General features: G+C 36.8%; 1 protein-coding gene across 1 annotated transcript in view; it reads right to left on the reverse strand.

Annotated features, from left to right (window-relative positions):
• LOC121388959 (acanthoscurrin-1-like) overlaps window positions 1-22,432 on the reverse strand; it is a 72,233-nt gene that overhangs the window by 4,794 nt on the left and 45,007 nt on the right. The gene's annotated exons all lie outside the window — the stretch shown is intronic.

Below are 22,432 nucleotides of genomic sequence, written 5' to 3' on the forward strand. Positions count from 1 at the left end.
TTATTCGGTTTGTCAATTCCACTAGCCCACCAAAAACTAGCTCAAATTTCCGATCAAGCACAACTTTTTTTTTATTAGGCTAAAAAACAATATATGTTGTTTACTGATACATTACCATGTCCCTTACAATACTGCAGTGTACTAAAATTGTACTGATAAATACCAATACAGGGTTTCTACTGTAATACTCAAAGAAAAATATAAAATATAAGGTATATGTAAACATGTTTGTACATTACTGAAAATAAAGTGTATATTTATTATAAATGTTATATAAATATATAAATAAATAAATATATATGACATGTTTTGAAAGGTCACTCGCCACAGAGTTAGTGGGTTTGTAAATTCCACTAGCCCACCAAAAACTAGCTCAAATTTCCGATCAAGTAGAACCATTTATATGTTGTTTATTGATACATTACCATGGTCCTTACAATACTGCAGTGTACTAAAATTGTACTGATAAATACCTATATAGGATTTCTACTGTAATACTCAAAGAAAAAACATGATATATATTTTTTTAAATATCAAACACTTGAAAAAAATCAGATTGCATTGTTTCACAAAATATAAGGTATAAGTAAACATGTTTGTACATTATTGAAAATAAACGTGTATATTTATTATAAATGTAAATATAATTCATAGCACCATGAATCTCAGTTTAGCACTATTTTGGGGGTTGTAGCCGGAACTACTTTATGAATTATGTCAACAAAAGAATCCCCGAGGACTTTCCTTGAGATTCTATTTTTAGACATCAAACAGTAATCGTCTGCTGTCAAACTTCCAAATGTCAGCATTAGACATCGTAACATGTCAGATATTCCTATACAATTTTTTGGAGATTTTAATTTAAACAGGCGTTTGCATGACAGTGATAGGAACATAGATATTGTGAAAGATAAAGAGTTTAAAAAAGCAAATTATTTACTGAACGGTAAACTGTAAGTAATGATGGAATCCGGAACATCGCGTGCAACGAAATATAAACCAATAATTGGTAGTTCCGACTTAAATAAAATCAACAATTACCTTTGGAGCGACGAAACACCCGAAATATTGCAATTCAAATTGTAGTATGACGTACACAGCACATAGTTTGCGCGCCACTGCGATCCAATGTTTAAACGACTCGGGTTTTGAAACTAGGCATATCATGTACATGTCGGGCCACAGGAACGAAACTTCAGTTCGAAGCTACAACAGAATGTTCCACTTTCCAAAAACGAAACATGAGCATGGCACTGTCAAATCTCACGAATACTTGTGTCGCACCACTTGAAGTCACACACACGCCAAAACCATCCTGTGTTGTCGCCACTTCCACAATTACAAGGTCAGTAAACACAGAAACTCGGGATACACCTGTTTCATCCATTTCCGGAAACATTGAAACCACTTTCTCCATGTCAAATCTATCAACACATGAAATTTTCACGCACTCAAAATTTGATAACTGTAATTTCAACGTCGTAATTGGTAAATCTGGACAATAATAACAAAAAATGGCGCCCATGCAGTTTGTAGTTAAATATTCATACACCAATCGCTTCACATATAAATTATACCATACAAAATAGGTCGCTTCAGACATTTTTATTACAGGTTAAAAGTTATTAAAATTACTTACGTTATATGTTTATAGTGAATTAAAAATGTTTCTAGTTGGTATTGACATTTAATGCAAAAAATTAATATGAATTGTATTAATGATTGTAACATTGTCATTCTCTCATTCTGCTATTGACGGAAAAAGCCGAACCACCATAGGGATTCCGCTAATGGTGAGTATGAAATTCGTGTTAATAAAATAGTAAATAGTTGGAAAATAGGGTTCACTTTTTATTTCAAAGAGCTTTACATTAATTACATGGTTATGTGTTTGGAATTATAAGAATTGAACGTAATTGTTTTTGAGTTTCATGCTAGTATGAAACGCAAAACTGCTTTACACACTTTAGTATGAATGGCGTAGCGCGTTAGCAGTAAAGCAGTTTTGCGTTTCATACTAGCATGTAACTCAAAAAATGTCACGTTCAATTCTTAAATGATCATTAACAAAATATAGAAGTTACTACTAACTTGGATATTTAATTTGTAACCTAATGTTTGCTAAAAATATAATTTCAAAACATTACCAAGATCTTGATTACTGCAATACAAGCTTATTAAAACATTGCCTTGGTCCTCATTGTGCTAATAGAAATATTATTAACGCCTTCATCATTGCAGTACATGCTTATTAAAACATTGCCTTGGTCCTCATTGTGCTAATAGAAATATTATTAAAGCCTTCATCATTGCAGTACATGCTTATTAAAACATTGCCCTGGTCCTCATTTTGCTAATAGAAAGATTATTAAGGCCTTCATCATTGCAATATATGCTTATTAAAATTATGTTTGCTCGAATAAAACGAAAATGCATTACTACCGAACAGCTATATAGGGTTGCAAACAATGATTACGCATTTTTCCATGGGTTAGGCCTACAACTAATTCTGAAGGTAGAATGGTGAAAATGCACGGTAAAGAGGTCTCAGGTTAGCACATTTAGCCCGAATATCTGTATCATTTTTTTGCCCGAATTTGAGGTTTTGCACTTTTTTCTTTCTTTTTTAAATATTGCACAAATACTTGATTGTAACTTTTGCAATTCTCCCATAAAACAATATTTGCTTGTTTTCGTAATTTAGTACTCCCCTTACCATCGCTGCAGTGTACATGATTCAGAATTTCTAAGTTAGTTACTAATCTGGCAAAATCAACACAAACGAACCTACATGTAGCAAAAATGTTTAATTGTATGTTTTGCGCTATTGATAACCTCGTAGCATTAGATATTTACATGACAATGAAGAAGAACTTTATGGAGACCAGGAATCCCTCCGTATCACTGTGAGATTCATTCATTCATTTGCAAACATCTTCCTGTGATACCATTAGAAGAAGGAACGAAAAGAAGACAGCTATTCACCTTCCATTGGTTTATCAACCAAAGTTAGAAATAAAATGTTAACAACAGATAGTAATCCTGTTCATGCCTTTATCGTTATATTAAAGAGATTGAAATCGACACTGGCTTCCATAATATATCAAGCAATATTATTCTGGTAATATATCGGGCAGTAGTATTCTGTCGTTTTGGCATGGAACTTACATTACAATGCCGGTTATTTCCAGCGTCTGGGGACTACACCTGTACACCTGAGGCTGCGTGTGTTGGCTGGGATTCGCGATCGTACAGTTTTTAAGAACGTAATGTCTTTTGTTTTTCATAAATATGTTCATTATTAAAGGGACAGACCCTAGTTTTTTAAACACTAACGCATATTTTTGACCTAGACTAGTGTCAGCCTGTAAAAATGGACACTAAGTTTGGTTAGTTTACAAATCTGTAACAAATTTAGATAAAACAGAGTGAAACAAAGAGTCTGTGACGTTGAAATACTCTTAAAAATAAGACTAAAACACGATTCCATAATCATTACTCCTCAGACGCACGTGCGTTTTTAAAAATATGAAAAACGCATTTTGTGCTATTAGAAACACCAGGATGACCAGAAACACTACGGTTCTACGAAAATGGATAAGCTAAACAATAAAATATAAGTAATGTTTGATTTCAATGATCATAAATGGCTCTAATAGTGAACAATATACCTTAGTGTTTAAAAACAAGTCTGTCACTTTAAAGGGGCATTCCTGAGTTTGCTGCTATTGTTAAGATGTTATCGACTAACAAAGACTTTTTAACGATTGTAATTATATATATCAAATATATTGTTCTGCATACAATATTAGTGGCCGCTCTAGTATTTGTACTAGGTTAAATTTCATTTTATTTCCTAAAATCTTCTTTTTTTCGTACCTACGAAATTATTTGAAGACAAAATCCAGTTTGGGCTTCTTACAAATATTAAGACGATCAGAACCCACTGAAGATACAGACACTGATATTCTAAACAAGATATTATATGTAATTTTAATCGTAGAAATATTTTAGTCGAAAACATCTTACAATGCAGCAAACTCAGGAATGTCCATTTAAAACGTGTATGGCCGATACGAGCACGACACAAGACCTACTTCATCCTTCCTGCACCGCCTGTAAGAAGATTGCCGCTCTCGCAGAACTAATGAAGCTTTAGCGCGACCACACCATCTAAAACATATGTTAAATCTCTGTAGACGACACCAACACTGGTATGGGGGCAAAGTCAAAGCAGACTTGACAGCAAAATCTGCCTTTTCATTACACTTAATGCCAACATGGCTGGGTACCTAACACAATATAACATCTTTTTGGCAATTTCTATCACCATCTCAATCAAGGGAATGAATGAATGCATGCATGTTTAACGACACCACAGCACAAAAATACACATCGGCTATTGGGTGTCACAAATGGTAAGTATATGAAAATATTATTTATATATATTTATGTAAAACCACAGTGCCAACCAAGGGATGACCCAGCTTCATGTACTGTAATGCCTGGTGATACGAAAGTGAGTTGTAAAAATAAAATATATGGATGATGGATCCATAATTTCTTCGAAGGCTTTAATAATTGCCGAAATTTCGGCAGTACACATGGATGCCATTGAGCAATCTCATGTGTCATGTGTTCTATAATTCCCGTAACTGAATAAAACACGATTATCAAAATATCTCTCCTAACTGTATATCTATTAGATCTCTCTGTAACAGGCTGTAAAACCCTAGTATGGCTCGTCTCTAGGTATGATCAGAGATACGATCTTATATAAAGTATATATATTAATAGCACGTTTAGCTCACTAGAAACACAACAAAAACGCAATACACTTTGGAATCTGTATTAATCTACGCTGACAAATGTACAGCCGTAGTAGTTAATTAATAATAGCAATAATAACAACCCAGAACTGATCACTTAATTAGTTAATCTCTAGGTGTCTAGTTACACAATATGCGAATCACTTCACCGTTACACCACACCCACACGTGTGATAATTGAGAAACGCTTCCAGGAGAAGTTAATTAATAAAGGAATTACAACACCATTCCTAACTGGTTAATTTTTAATTAACCCTTACTACTCGTTCAGTAACGTGTGATAATTTAGGAACGCTTCCAGGGGAACTTAATTAATAAAGGAATTACAGCTCTATTCCTAACGGGTTAATTTTTAATTACCCCTAACTACTCATTCAGTAACCTTGTAACACAGAATTAATACTGGTACCGATCACAATAAAGACAATAACCTACAGTGTACCTAGGTCTTCTAGGATGACTGGCTAAGCTTTATATTACCAAATACTCGTATAATGTTAGAACAAGAAGTCTACGATTTACTTCGTCAGATGACCGAAGACACTGTCTAAAGAATATTGGTATAATACAGTATTAAAATATTTAAAAGTCACATCAATCACATCAAGGTTATACACAGAGCAGAAATAATATATTTACCAGTCCAAACGGACAACGTTCCCCCTGGACGCCTTCCAAATGTTTCTGCTCGATCTCTAAAACACTAGCTATTTATTATAAATCAGAATTCGCCTGGGGGTACAAGGCGGTACCTCCCCCTATCATCTGATATTCCAACTCTACTAGAGTAGGTATATTTCTCTCTGATCGTCAGACTTACTGACGCCATCGTCGCCAAATCACGGTTGTAAAAACCGCACTCGCAGAGGTATTACGTAACTACTCGCCACATGGCCTCAGCACCTGGCTAAGGGTGTGTATTAGGCGTACCGATCGAGGACTGTCGCGCATAAGTCTTACGTAACAAGTTGCCCATCTGGGCTTAAGTGCAATTAAACTGCACACGGCCCTCTAACACAATTAACATCGCCACAGGCGAAACAAATTTAAGAGCATGTACCGTCACATCATGGAAATGATTGTGTTCGATGGAAAATCTTTACCAGAAGCAACACAATCTTCATCCCGTGATCCGTGTGTGTAAACAGGAATGTAATTTCCATGAATTTTTATAAATAACTGCATACTTTTCGTCAGATGCACAAGACCGAATACAATTATGGGTGCTTTGATACACAAGGTGCATCAAACAACTTCATATACATGTATTTGTTATCAAACACCGCATTATAATGCGGGATGTTTTGGCAGTTATTTAATATTGGTAGCATCCTGTAGAGAAAGCTTTGCACGTGTAGTCTAAGTCCCTGGTTGTGTATAAGATCTAGCACCTGCACGTAAGACGTGTGCTGACCCATATACAATGTATCCATAGTCAAGTTTTGATATCGCTAGAGGTTTATACAGACGGAGAAAATCAGTTTTGTCAATAACTTCAGTTTAGCCAATAACTTTCAAAATATTAAGGGCCTTTAAACCCGTCTTTTTATGTTTTAAATGGTGCACAAAAGATAGTCTCCTGTCAGATATAACCCCTAGAAATTTGGTCTTCACAAATGTAATCGGACTTTTGTCCAGTAACAGCTGTGAATCTACATGGTGACCTCTTTTCTGGACTGTCTTTGACTTTGAGAATCGAAAGACTTGCAGTACGCAGTCTGAAGGTAGAAGTGCACGTGCAATTGTTTTACATTGGCTGTTCCACCAGTCGCCTTTATAGTTGTATTAAAAAGGAGAGTCAACATAATGCAGTCTGGTAGTGGTTTTTGTTTAATATGTTTCTACAAGTTTAGAATTATTCATTATTCATTTAGTTTCCTCATCAGCTGGCTTCTTGGGCGTCGACGTGAAAGGTAGTTCGTTTCTTGAATCAAGAAAACTGCCCTCAATCCCTAATTTTTCGACAGGTCCATGTCCTCTGTAACACATTTACATTTTGTTAGTATTTATATCATAATTTTGATAAAACTATATATTTTAAATCTAATAACAGCCATTGAATGAAATAAACATTTATAAACATATATTTGGATATAGTTGACCAATTTACATATTGTTAGTATTTAGATAACAATTTTCATAAAACTATATATTTTAAATCTAATTATTAATATAATGGCAAGAATAATAGTCATTGAATTAAATAAACATTTATAAACATATTTAGGCTATACCGGCCTCGGTGGCGTCGTGATTAGGCCATTGGTCTAGAGGCTGGTAGGTACTGGGTTCGGATCCCAGTAGAGGCATGGGATTTTTAATCCAGATATCAACTCCAAACCCTGAGTGAGTGCTCCGCAAGGCTCAATGTGTAGGTGTAAACTACTTGCACCGACCAGTGATCCATAACTGGTTCAACAAAGGCCATGGTTTGTGCTATCCTGCCTTTGGGAAGCGCAAATAAAAGATTCCTTGCTGCCTGTCGTAAAAGAGTAGCCTATGTGGTGACAGCGGGTTTCCTCTAAAACAACCAGTGTCAGAATGACCATATGTTTGACGTCCAATAGCCGATGATAAGATAAAAAATCAATGTGTTCTAGTGGCGTTGTTAAATAAAACAAATTTACTTTTATTTAGGCTATATTTGACCAAATTAATTGCACATTACACCTATTACTGGATGAAAGAAAAAAATCACCACTAACACTTCGTACACCGATTAGTAACACTCCGTACACCGATTAGTAACACTTCGTACACGAAAAATATGACGATCAGTGACACTCCGTACACTACAAATATGACGATCAGTGACACTCCGTACACTACAAATATAACGATACGTAACACTCCGTACACTACAAATATGACGATCAGTGACACTGCGTACACTAAAATATGACGATCAGTGACACTCCGTACACTACAAATATGACGATCAGTGACACTCCGTACACTACAAATATGACGATCAGTGACACTCCGTACACCGATCAGTAACACTCCGTACACTATACAAATATGACGATCAGTGACACTCCGTACACTACAAATATGACGATCAGTGACACTCCGTACACTATACAAATATGACGATCAGTGACACTCCGTACACTACAAATATGACGATCAGTGACACTCCGTACACTACAAATATGACGGTCAGTGACATTCCGTACACCTATCAGTAACACTCTGTACACCGATCAGTAACACTCCGTACACTACAGATATGACGATCATTGACACTCCGTACACTACAAATATGACGATCAGTGACACTCCGTAAACCGATCAGTGGCACTCCGTACACTACAAATATGACGATCAGTGACACTCCGTACACTACAAATATGACGGTCAGTGACACTCCGTACACTACAAATATGACAATCAGTAACACTCCGTACATTTGAAACTGGACACGTTGTGGATTTAGCCGACTTAAATTTCGCAAAATATAACTATTTTGCCATATTAAAGGGACATTCCTGAGTTTGCTGCAATTTTTAAGATGTTATCGACCAACAGAGACGGTTTAACGATTGTAATTACATATCAAATAAAATATTAGTGGATATATATTAAACGTGTTTCTGATCGGTCTAATATTTGTACTAGATTAAATTTCATTTTATTTCCTAAAATATATATATATATTTTTGTACGTACGAAATTATTTGAAGACAAAATCCTGTTTGGGCTTCTTACAAATATTAAGACGACCATAAACACATTGAATATACAGACACTGATATTCTAAACACGAAAATATATTTAATATGCAAGTTTAATCGAAGAAATATTGTATTAGTCGGAAACATCTTACAATGCAGCAAACTCAGGAATGTCCCTAGATCCCGAAATGTGTTTTTAATATTTCTGTTCGTGAATTTTAAAGTTAAAATTTCATTCATTATTTGTAAAGAAATAATATTTTTCTGCGATAACCCATGGATGATCGACATACATATTATCTACCAGATGTTATATGCGTGTTCTGGTGCGCTTTTCAATAACATCAAACAAAAGTCGTTTTTATATATTAATCAACCAGTTCCTGCTCTATAAGATTATATGAATATAATAGTAGGTATACGTTCAGTACAAACATTATTGGGCAAAAACTTACAATGACCTGTTGTATTGTTTGCGTTCCCCGATGTAAATGTCACGTGACTGATCACCAACAGAAGCCGTCTTCGCGTACACATTACACCCAGTGATTACAGGTGTACATGTCAAATCACCATTCCCAGTCTGGAGCTCCACGCGGTAAGACGTGTTTGTTTCGGTTGTGCACACTGCACGTGCTTTCGTGTGCTCGACTTGGGGGTCCTTCATTTCGTTGTTTTTGTCAGCGAAATGAAGTTTTCTACTGGGATGTATGCGGCCATTGGAACTGATTGAACGCTGGAACGCTTCTCGTTTCGACAGTCTGCACCACCAAGTTGGATTCTTTTTTAGCGAGATTCCTCGCCTCCACGTTTTTCTCCGTCTGACTATGTTGACTTGTTTTTTCGTGACTCGTATGACGGCCATTCTGCAGAACGCCACGGTTGTTCGCGTTTAGTCTCTACATGTCCGAGCCTGTCCTAGCAGCACTGGAAGATTGACCGCCCCACTCTAAGAAGAAATAGGAAGCGGGGTCGGCCCCTACTACTCTTTTTCTAGACTTTACATTGTTTTATAGTGATACCATCTCGTATCCTCCGGAGTCGGGCCCGTCCGCACCACTATACCAACCCATGACGACTGGACTATACCCTAGTCTGATACTCTATTCGTTCAGACGAATCCGGCTTCTCAAGATCTGTATTTCAGCACAGCACTACACCTTCAACGTCTATCGACTGTCAATCTAGGGGTTTTCTTGACGGGATGCAACCCATCTCGTCCCTTTAAGCTGTGCACCCAAACGGCCTTAACGAGGCCACTCGCGTGGACATATCGATCGGACTTTAAACGTTTAGATCTGCGTTCAAAATTTTATGTCGAAATTACTTCTTTTTTGTAATATTATTAAATAGTCCGATCCTCTCTTCTTTCTCTTATTTAATTTTGGACTGTCCTTCTAAAATGCTCCAAATTATATAAATATTCGGCCGAGCAGTCAATTCTTTTTTATTTTTGGCTTGTAACCTTTTTCTTTTTTTTCTTTAATCTATTAACTTTTTTACTAATTGCTATTTTCAAAATTCTGCCCATTTTCACATCCCCCCCCGCTCCATCCCCCCCCCCGCTCCATCCCGAGTCAGGCCACCGATGTTATCGGAGGTCGGACTCGGGATGGGCGTGTTCGAAACCCTAGTTGTATATGGGCACGTTAAACTAGTTATCATCATCAAATCATCGGTTCCCTTTTGACGCAAACAGACTAAACAAGTCGGAAGTAAACAGTGCGGAGTGGTCGGGAAGTTTTAATGTTAGTTGGACTTGTGATGTGTTCTCATAACATTCCTGCTATAAGTTGATTCTGCGCTCCATCCTCAACCAATGTTGATAATACTCGGGATAGTCCCTTTAAAGGGACATTCCTGAGTTTGCTGCATTGTAAGATGTTTCCGACTAATAAAATATTTCTACGATTAAACTTACATATCAAATATATTTTCTGGTTTAGAATATCAGTGTCTGTATATTCACTGTTTCTGGCCGTCTTAATATTTGTAAGAAGCCCAAACTGGATTTTGTCTTCAAATAATTTCGTACGTACGAAAAAAAACCTTTTTGGAAATAAAATGAAATTTGACCTAGTACAACTATTAGAACGATCAGAAATACGTTTAATATACAGCCACTAATATTTTATGCAGACAAATATATTTGTAATGTAATTACAATCGTTAAAAAGTCTCTGTTAGTCGATAACATCTTAAAAATTCCAGTTAACTCAGGAATGTTCCTTTAAGAGAATACCTGCGTTGTTGTCTACATGTAATCATGCTTGTAACCCCTGCGTGTGCTGTAACCTCACCGTGGTGCAGGGGTGTAACATTCTCTTTGAGAATGGCCAATACAGCACAAAATTGGAGTTTTGCGTAATATTCAGTATCCGTAAAATTCTGTGATATTTGTGTTTTTACACAGTTCTTTACACTGTTTTTGAATTTTTATATTGATGTTGATCATCACTTTATTTATTTGCATTACCATAGTTTGACACCCAATAGCCGATGTATTTTTCGTGCTGGGGTGTCGTTAAACATTCATTCATTCATTCATTCATTCATGCTTGTCAGTCCATCAAGGAAAATCATCTGATACGTTAGTACGTGTTATGGTTGGCACCCACCCGATTTTTGGCGATCTGATTACGTTTTATGGCTGGCATCTCTCTCTCTCTCTCTCTCTCTCTCTCTCTCTCTCTCTCTCTCTCTCTCTCTCTCTCTCTCTCTCTCTCTCTCTCATAATAATTACGAAGAATGGCTAAAGGACAGTGTCAAATGCACTAAACAAATGTGATTTCTTTACAGTAATCTCTAAGCGTACCTCTGTGTAAAAGTTTAGGCAACAGTGTAAGATATATGTTATCATACAGTGATATGATATGATATGTTGGATATCAATTTAAAAACATCTGATAGGTTTCTTACATATCAATTCAAACCAGCCACAGAGATTAGGGCTACACAGTACACACGTTGATTTCTATTGTTAGATGTACAGGTCAACAGTGTATATTACGTAAACGCGAGCGCCGTATACAACTTGGTTCAAAATACGTTTTAGTTTCTCTTTAAACTTTATTTTAAATATAAAGATATGTAAGAAACGAATTCTACACTCGTGTCTCCAGTTCTTGTGTCAGTTAGATGTCATTTATCTTGCATTTCGTTTATAATTATATTCACCTCACGTTCGCGCCCATTGGCGTAGCCAGGATTTTATATTGGTGGGGGACCACAATGTCATGGAGGGTCAACCACCCTTGTTTTTGAGACTGTCAATAGCGATGGAAGAAATCCCATGTTTTATTTAACGACGAATTCAACACAGTTTGGTTTTACGGTTGTATGGCGTCGGACATATGGTTAAGGACCACACAGGAAAACATAAGCCACACCTGAAAAGGCCAGTATTATAATACATGAGTTAACCAAAAAAGAAATGTCAGTTTTTAATTAAAGCGGCAATATCCGGAATATTTTTATTATTTAAGCATATAGAACAGAAAATCCAATTACGTTTGACGCCGCACTCCGCATTGGTTTCACTACGCTGGCTTATCCAGGTCAAAATTAAAGCCACTATTTCGAAAGTGGGACACTTTTGACGGACTCCTACCGATCTCGGTTTTCATTGGCTTATCACAAGTGTGGAATTCCCCAACAAGAGATCACGTGACATTTCGCAATTTTTGAACAAATTTAACTGTCTTGATTGAGGGGTCGACTAATATCTCAAAAAATATTTATATCCATAGAGGTATGGTACAACGCCTTTCCAGGGGTCGGTGGGTGAGGGATTTGCCTCGAAATTCTGACAGTGGCCAGCTGTTGGCATACGCGTTACATGTAAGGGGGTGTTACTAATTACGTAACGCTCTAGGGTAATGTGTTCGATTTACGTAACATTTTTTAAGACTATATGTTACTTTTATTCATTACTTCATTAGGGTGGTTTTTGGAAATGCGCGGTCAGTCTAGGATCGATCCCCATCGGCGGGTATATAAAAGACCATGGTATGTGATATCCTGTCTGGGGGATGGTACATATAAACGATCCCTTGCTAAAAAAATGTAGCGGGTTTCCAAGGCGCGTGTGCAGGGATTTCAGCGGGGTTGGGGTTATAGACTTTGTTGAGCGAAGTTTATATGGGGCCATGCTCCCCCAGAAAATACATTTCAATTTTTTTTAAGCTTGCGCAAGTAAGGGTTTCGATCTCCAATACCCTCCCCCTGCACATGCACCCGATTTCTCTCTAAGATTATATGTCAAAATTACGAAATGTTAGACACCCAACAGCAGATGGAAGGAAGGATAGGATATGTTTTATTTAACGACGCACTCAACACATTTTATTTACGGTTGTATAGCGTCGGATGATTATTAAATCAATATGCTCTAACTTTGATGTCGTTAACCCCCCCCCCCCCCCAACTTAACCCTTTCCAAACGAAAGAATATTTATTTGAATTTGTCGATTTTAACAAGTGAAATTAAGTAGTGAAAACTTTCCTTGTCTACTTTAGTATATTTCATTTAAAAAATATATACATGATTAATGTGTTACTAGTATACAAACTAAACTTTGAAAGTTCTACTAACACTTTATAAAATATTAATTCTGAAATAGGAAGGTACGATTGTCGATAATTTGTTGGCAAGGTCAAACCGGTTTTAACGAAAGACTAGTAACGTATCCTCAACCGAACGTTCTTCGTACAGCGCAAGATTTCTCTTTTAATATTTTGAAACGAACCCTACAATTTGAAATCGGCAAACGCACGTGTTAACTGAAACTGACAACAGGCTGTGGTTTGTGGTTTGCCTAGCTATGGCGGCACAGGCGACGAATCAAGTGTATACTTTTGACGATCTCCGTCCATAGCGAACACACACGAGTTTTTTGAAAGTGCATTTGAGCTTGTATTTCATATTGGTACATGATGTTATAATATGGTAACCAGAGAATGTAACTTTAAAATTACTTCATTGAAATCAAACAGTTAACGCTCCTATATCCGGTTTCCATGTTATAATGTCGAATACTAATGCAAAATAAAAGTACTACTGCATCTGTATTACACTGGTTTGTCATCGTTATCAACGGATATCGTCAAACACCTACTACTCAATTCCCAAGACGTAAAAGTGCAGTTATGCCTGCATTTTGATTTCATAATTGATGTTATAACTTGGTAACCGGATATAGCAACTTTAACAAGGAATACAACACAAAAACGTCCGGCACGATTCATACTGTTCGACAGTTAATAATGTGTTTAGCCCAAAGAGACTTTAACACAAACTTCAAACATATCCTCTACAAGCATAGGTAGCTGCTGTCCAATAGTCTCCCAACGTGCGTCCCCCATTATTGTAAGACTGTTTGACGCGAGCTACACTATCTTCGATTGTCGCCACTTTTCACTTCGAGGCTTTCGAGGCTTTCCTCTGCGTGGTGCTGCCGCCGCCACTGAAACCTTCAAACGTTGCTGCTCCACACAAAATACTATATCCAGATAATTCCATGTATTACCATAATTGTTATAAATGTCTTTATTGCAAAAATTAACAAGGGTGACCTATGGGTTATCACGTGTCCATTCTTGTTTTCAGTAATGTGTGTTGTAATAAATATACGGACGTCCAAAAGAAACTATACCAAGACTTGAGAGACTACTGAAGAAAAACTAAAATATTTTTTTTATGTTGCATACTACAAAGCTATACTAGTGTACATGTGTGATGTTTTGGAATGATGTGAAGAAAATGTCATTTCCATTATCTAAATTATAAAGGGTAAAATGCATGTCAACATATTGTAATGGCCCTTGGGTGACCCTTCAGTTCAAGTACCGTTGTACTCAAACTCGATAACAACTCCAGAGTAAAATTCATTCAAAGTTTATTAATAAACAAAACAAGTTGAGTGATACATTGAATCCATCATGGTGACATCCAAGGTACTTTAATAAGTTTTGAGAACTAATAGGACTGTAGTGAAGGATGACTTGAAATAGTAAAGAAGCACAAGTGTATTACTAATAGCTGATGGCCTGAATAATTCTAAGCTAATAAGTAATAATTATTACTAGCTGCAAATCTATAAAATGTCACTAAAATAATAATAATAATATTATTATTATAGAAAAAAATATACTTTTTTATTTAAAAATGTGTAATGTAAATTATTATATTTCCAAGAAATAAATAGTAGTTTATTTATTTAATATTTAGAATTGTTAGGTAGCCAAAAATATTTTAAAATATCATGTAAGGCACTGGGGTGGGACAAGGGCAAATTTTATTGGTTGGGTTATTTTTCCTTTTGATACGTACAGTATAACTGTCAGTTTGAGAGTGTCCGCCATTAAGGTCAAGGTCAAGGTCAAAGGGTTTTACGTGCACGTTCAGAGCAAGCTGTTGTAGCGCACGCCTGTCGTGGGCACAGGTGCCGGCTTTGGCCGGCCTCTCTGTCCAAGACAGGAAAGGTGGGGGGGGGGGGGGGGGAAGGAGGAGGGACCGTCTGCACTGGCAGGTGCAAGGGAGCACCAGCAGTCCGATTGAATCGGTAGCAGGCGGATGGGTTTGGGGGTGCTATGGAATTTTGAGTGGAGCGATTTAACCAAAGAGAAAAGGTGCGCAGTTTTGTTGAGTAATTTGGCGCAATTTTGAACGGTCGGTCGAAAGGTAAAAGTTTGAGCTAATATAGGTTTTGGAATTCGAGTGTAACTCGTTAGTGGTTCGAGAGTAGCTCGTTATTTATAGACCTTCATGATGCTGGTTGTCTCCCTAGGCTGTCCATAGGGTCCTCAGAAGGACCTGACCTATTCAGGTCGTGGCATGACAGCCCAGAGGAGACTCGTGCAATTTGTGTAGACACTGGTAGGCAAGGCAATTTGTTCCGGGGTGGTCGAAGCGCAGGTGTTGATTTGGTCTTCAATTTGCTCCTCAGTGACACCAAGTACATTCCAGCAGCGAGTATTTTGGTTTATTGGGGTGGGGGCGGCCGATATTCTTTTGTTCGGCCTTCCCCGGGTGTTTGCAATTGTGTACTCGGAACCGGTTTCTTTTGTCCGGTTCCTTATTTGAGCACGTGCTGGGCCATTTAGTGTTGGGCGGATGCATTGTTATCATTAGTCAATGCATCCTGTGTGCTGTTTGCGGTGAGCATGCTGTCTGTGTGTAATCCTAGTTTTGGTGTTTAGGTTGTACCTATTGTCTTACGTCCCTATTCTAGTGTATCCAACGGTCATCATGACCACCCCTCCCCCCCATGCCTCTGTGTAGGTTGGTTAACACAGTGGCTGGGGGGGGGGGGATTAGTCTATTCTAGTTATCTAATTTGAAGGGCACGCCCTTGTAGTATGTGTATTGGTTAAAAAGCCTAGTGCCTAGCATATTATTTAACATACAATGAAAGAGAGAGAGAAGAGAGAAGTTAGTTGGTTAGTAATGAATAGTCACATACATCACAGTCGTCCTTTTCTGGCGTGCTAGGTAATAGTGGTTTTGTTTTGATTTGGTTTCCCTCCCCCGCAAATTCAACAAGTGATTATCGCTATCTATTGGTAACTGTATACTACTTTGTTTGTGGGCTAGCGCCCTTAACTATATTGATCTTACTTGGTCGGTCTTCTATATTCTGTTCTCTGGCTGTCTTTCAGTGCCCTAGGTGACTTACCGCGTCTGCTAGTTTTATTCATTACTAAGTGCATGGTGCGAAATACATAAAAATGTGCGTTATATATATAAGTGGGTTTTGTGGATGGCTGGCTTGGACCCATGGGCGGCTGAAAAGAGAGAAGTTGATAATTAGTGGTCCTACCCTGATTGGTACATAGGCTTGGGATGGCTGGTTAATTTCTTGTTCAGCTGTGTTACTGCGATCACATACGGAATGGTATGCATGAGTTTGCCAAGTTGTTTTTGAAGAATAATTAGTAACCTGTTATATTGACATTAGTATATTCAGAAGTTCGCTACCTCCCCACCTTTGGCCACTTATAGTAGAGTGCATCGTTTCCGAGTTCTAAGTGGTAGCAGCTCGTACATAAGGGCTTACAAGCGGGTGGTTTTGAACATTCTCTATGTATAGTTTAGTTAACAGTTTAATTTAATGTTTTGGTTTGGAGGGCCGGGCTGATTGTCAAAACCTACTAATAATTTAATAATATAATATATACATTAATCTATACGGAAGTTTTTTTTTTTTTTTTTTTTTTTTTTTTTTTTTGTTTTTTTTTTTTTTTTTTTTTAATTCCTTCTTCTTCCTTTTCTTCTACTTCTCTGCCGGCCCACCTTTGACCACCTGTACCCGAGTGCCTCGTTACCGAGTTTTAAGGGTTACAACTCTTGTGTAGGGGTGTACAGGTGGGTGGTTTTGAAGATTTTTATTTATTTATAACTCTGGTTTGGTGGACTGGACGAACCGATAAACTGCTTTGAAAGTTTTATGCTTTAGGCATTTATCCGGGTTTAGTAGAAAGTTAGGCGTTATATGTTTATTATGGTTACCATCAGTGATTGATTTTAACATTAGTTGTCTCTGGGTGGTATGTAGCGTGCAATCCAGGAGATAGTGTTTCATATCTTCCCGGGTGCCACAATCACATTCTGGATTTAATTTGGTAAAGGAGCAGCTGTTTAGTTTTGACGATTGTCCTAGGCGTAGTTTGGTGATTAGCTTATCCACATACGTGTTTTTGTGTTTAGGTCTTATAGAGTTAACTAGAGGCTTGATGTTATAGTGCCATGTGTTTTTAGTTAGGTCCCAGCTAGCTTGCCATTGGTTTATGTAGTGTTTTTTGGCTTTTGACATGAGCTCTGTTATTCCTAAGGGTAGTGTGGTAATTGTGCTGGTAATTGCGAGTGCTGTTTTTGCTCCATAGTCGGCTACTTCGTTACCAATTATTCCTACGTGGGCTGGGACCCATTCGAAAACTACTGTTAATTTAAGTTGGTTTAGCTCGTTAAGTACTTTGTGGATGGCTGCTAAGATGTCAGGCCTAGTAGATTTGTTAGTTTGTAGAGATTGGATTGAGCTAAGGCTATCAGAGAAGATGACGCTTTTAGGGTATTGTTTACTTTTAATCCAGATTAGTGCTTCGTAGATGGCTGTCAGTTCTGCTGTGTAGACTGATAAGTTGTCTGACAGCCTGGCGTATTTAATGAGTTTAGCGCGTTTGGATATCTTTTCTTCCACTACTGCGAAGCCAACCCTGCCATTGTCCGGGTTTTTTTATCCATCTGTGTAGACGTGGATGTGCTCTGGGTAGTTTTCATTGGCTGCTGCTTCAAACAGGACTTTTTTAAAGGGCGGAAACGGTGTTTCGTCTGTGGCTTTTTTAATTAGGTATGGAGTGTGGCATTCCATAGGTTGATTAATGTTATATAGAGCTACTGGTGTGTTATCAATTCCGACTTCTATTTCAAGTTTACTGGCCCTGGTGGCAAATGAGTCGTTAAGCTTTTTATTTTTATTAAATTCTAGCCCTGGTTTAGCAATTATAGGGGTAAGTTCCTGAACTGGGTGGTCTAATTTAAGCGAGTGGATTTTTAGGTGGTATTTGAGATGTTGTAAGTTGCGGCGATATTTAAGTGGCATGATGTTAAATTCTACCTCGAGGCTTTGGCCGCTAGTGTTACGTGGGACTTTGGCTATTGTTCGTAAGGCTTGGTTTTGTATGATATCTAATTTTGTAGCAGTTTGGGGTCGGCGCAGCTGTAGGCTTGGGCTCCGTAGTCTATCCTGGAGAGGATACATGCTTTGTAAACCATAAGCATTGCTTCCGTTTGCGCACCCCAACTGGTGCCTGAGATTGCCCGTAGTAAGTTTAGCGTGTTTTTAGACTGTTTGATTACATTATTTATATGGTCGCTAAAGGTTAGTTTTGAGTCGAATGTTACTCCCAGGAATTTAAAGGTTTTGACCCTTGGGATTGGTTTGTTATTTGAGGTTATTTGGTGATTATCGGATGAGTTGACCTTATGGAATAGCATGCAGACTGTTTTAGTTTCTGATAGTTTTATGCCCCAGTCCTGGGCCCATTTATTGAGTTTATTCATGTCGTTCTGCATGAGGCTAAATAGTTGTTTGGTTACTCTGCCTGTGCGCCAAATGGCGCAGTCGTCGGCGAAGAGGGCTGTATTTAGGGGAAAACTTTTGGTAGAAAACTGTTATCTATTTGTAAAAACAGCGGTTTACGGATTGTGAATGGTAGGCTTGAAGGAGATAAGAATGGTAGTATTACATTTTATAACACAAATGGCACAAGCCTCATAGATTATTTACTTGTTGGTGAATCTTTTTTCAGACACATCAAAAATTTTCAATCCGGAATATTTAATTGTTTCTCAGATCATTCTCCTGTTAGTTTTAAAATAGCTCATTTAGTTAAAAATTCGATCACCGAGATTAACAAAATTCAAACACACACCAGTATAAAATGGAATGATGAAAACAATTTTATAATCAGTGGCGAAATCGCTGAAAACATTGATATGTTACTAAATACTTGTACTATAAATGATAAAAGACAGAAAAACGTAAATGAATGTGTAGACACATTTGTACAAAAACTTAATGAAATAATTTTACCTTATTGTTCTGTAACAGAGTACAAATCAAATTCAAAGAAAAAGGCGAAAGCCATCGTTATACCCGATGACAAACCCTGGTTTAACGAGACGTGCAAGAAATGCTATCTTGATTATAAGAAGGCTATACAAACGTTTAATGCAAATAGAACTGCTATTAATCGAATTGAACTTGTTCGTGAGAAGAAACTATACAAGACATTGCAATATAAACTTAAACGAAAATATAAATGTCAACAAGGTAATATGCTTAATTATCTACGAAAGCATAACCCTAAAACATTCTACAAACATTTTCAAAAACGTAAGCAAAAGGTTAAAACTGATTTAGGTAATACTGATTTTTTAACGCACTTTGGTAACCTTGCTTCGTATGAACCAACTATTAACAATGAGGTGGATTATTTTTTATCTAATTTTGATAAAACTACCTACGACCTAAATTGCAATGTGCTGGATAGCGAAATAACAGAGAAAGAAATAACTATTGCAATACACAAGCTGAAGAAAAATAAAGCATGCGGTTATGACAATGTTTTAAATGAATACTTTATTAATTGTATAGACGTTTTAATGCCATGCCTGCTTCTACTGTTCAATGGTATTTTTAACTCGGGTCATTTTCCCCAAAACTGGGCTGTGGGATCTATCGTTCCTGTTTTTAAGAAAGGTGATAAGAACGACCCGGACAATTATAGAGGGATCACGTTAGTGAGCTGCTTAGGAAAATTATTTACCTCTATATTAAATGAAAGGCTCCTAAATTTTTGATGAACAAAACAATGTCATTACCGATGCTCAGTTTGGTTTTAGAAAGCAGATGTCGACCATTGACGCTATTTTTGTATTACAATCTTTAATAAACAGAACTCTGAAAAATAGGAAGCGATTATATTGCTGTTTTGTAGACTACAAAAAGGCTTTTGATTTTGTAAACAGACAAAATTTGTGGTATAAATTAATTCAACAGGGCATAGGAGGAAAATTGTTATCTCTTATAAGATCTTTATATGATAATGTTAAGTGCTGTGTAAAATATAATGACGTAGTTTCTGATTATTTCGTATGTAGAAACGGTCTATTACAGGGAGAAGTACTATCACCAATATTATTTTCCATGTACGTTAATGATTGTGAAATGCAATTTTATCAGACAGTTGTCCATATGTTGAAATACAAACGTTAAATATATTCTTAATAATGTACGCTGATGATATGGTACTTTTCTCCGAAACTCCAGGCGGATTACAATCAATGTTAAATTCACTTGCAAATTACACCCAAAAATGGGATCTTACCGTCAATACAAATAAAACAAAAATAGTTGTCTTTAGAAATGGGGGAAAAAGTAAGAAAGAACGAGAAATGGTCATATAATGGCCACCAATTAGAAGTTGTAGATGAATTTAATTACCTTGGATTATTACTTCGTTTCAATGGCAAATTTAATAGTACACAAAAAAGACTTGCTGAACAAGGACTCAAAGCCCAATATTGGATAACAAATATCTATAGTAAGAATTTCTTTAATATTGAAACAATGTTAGCCGTGTTTGATACTTATGTCAATAGCGTTCTTAGTTACGGATCTGAAGTCTGGGGTTTTCACTCAGCTCACGATATTGAGAAAGTACATATACAATTTTGTAAAAAAGTATTGGGTGTGCATAAAAGAACATGCAATTATTTTTGTTTATAACGAATTAGGGCGATATCCTTTAGCAATTATCAGAAAACTTAGAATTTTTAAATATTGGATAAAGCTTAGTAGTACCAGTAACTGTATCTTAAAAGCTATATATGAGGAAATGTATCAGTACGGAGATACCTGGTTAACGAACATTAAACAAGAACTAGATACGCTTGGGCTAAGTTATATGTGGGACTCGACCAATATCAATTCTAGTTTTTATGTCATAATAAAAGAACGAGTATATGATGTTTTTTAAGCAAAATGCCTATAGTACAATAAGGACATCGCCAAAGGGATTGCTATATCAGCACTTATTATTAATGGATTTACTTTACAAACCTACCTTACAAAACCCATAGAATCTCGCAATTTAAGACAAATAACAAAAATGAGAATTTGTGCACATAAATTAAATATTGAGTCTGGGTAGGTATAAAAATATCGAAAGGGCACAAAGAATATGTACTTTATGTAACTGTAATGAGATTGAGGACGAATTTCATTTTATTCTTCAATGTCCAAGATACGAAACTTTAAGAAAGAAATTCATTAAAAAATACTACTTTAAGCATCCCAGTACTTTGAAATTAATACAACGCTCTTATCAACCGGAAACAATAAAGAGATAAACACAACCTAGGAAAATATTTATTACAAGCAAACAGAACTAGGGATCAACTATTACTGGAAATAAACTAATATGTTCTCATTTTATCATTACCCTAGCCGCTGAGGATAACCTGTAAAATAACTTATCTTTATTCTGTTTTGTTTTGTCTATTATATATGTGTGTTTGTGTGTTTGGGTGTGTATTTGTGTCTGCGTGTGTGTGTGTGTGTGTGGGTATGTGTGTGTATCTATGTATATATGTAAGTCACTCTCCACCATTGTTCCGCACTATTGTATATATTAATGTTTGTGCATTGTTATAATGCTGATAAGTTGAACAACTTAAAGCAATAAAAGAACTTGAACTTGAGGGGAGTGGTTGATTTAATTTTACTCTTGGCGTTGAGCGCTTTGGTTATGTCATTGATAAAGATGTTGAACAAGGTTGGTGATAGGACTGAACCTTGTGGGATACCGTTAATTATTTCAGTTTTTTGAGAGTAGTGTCCGTTTACTCTAACAGATATTGATCGGTTGTGAATAAAATTATTAATGAAGTTGAACATATTGCCCTTTATACCGTTAGTTTTTAGTTTATTGAGTAGTCCCTGTCGCCATACCATATCAAATGCTTTTTCAATATCTATAAAAATTGCTAGTACTTTATTGGACTTGCGGAAGGCGTCATTTATGCTATTTGTAGTCGAACTATCTGGTCAGTTTGTTGAGTGTTTAGTTCTGAATCCGCTTTGTACGTTAGTAATTAGCTTATTCTCTAGGAGGTAGTTATTTAGTAGCTTATTGATAATGGTTTCTAAGGTTTTGCATAAGTGCGACGTGAGTGTTATTGGTCTATAACTACCCGGGAGCGAGTGGTCCTTGCCCGCCTTTGGGAGGCTAAAGCACTCCGCGTGTTTCCACGCTGCGGGCATGCGACCCCCCTCCCAGATCTTGTTATAGAGCGACAACACTACTTCAAGGGTTACATCTGGCATATGTTTTTAGCAGCGTGTAGCTGATTTGGTCTGGCCT

Source organism: Gigantopelta aegis, chromosome 14 (assembly GCF_016097555.1).
Source record: "Gigantopelta aegis isolate Gae_Host chromosome 14, Gae_host_genome, whole genome shotgun sequence".
In the NCBI taxonomy this organism is placed as follows: domain Eukaryota; kingdom Metazoa; phylum Mollusca; class Gastropoda; order Neomphalida; family Peltospiridae; genus Gigantopelta; species Gigantopelta aegis.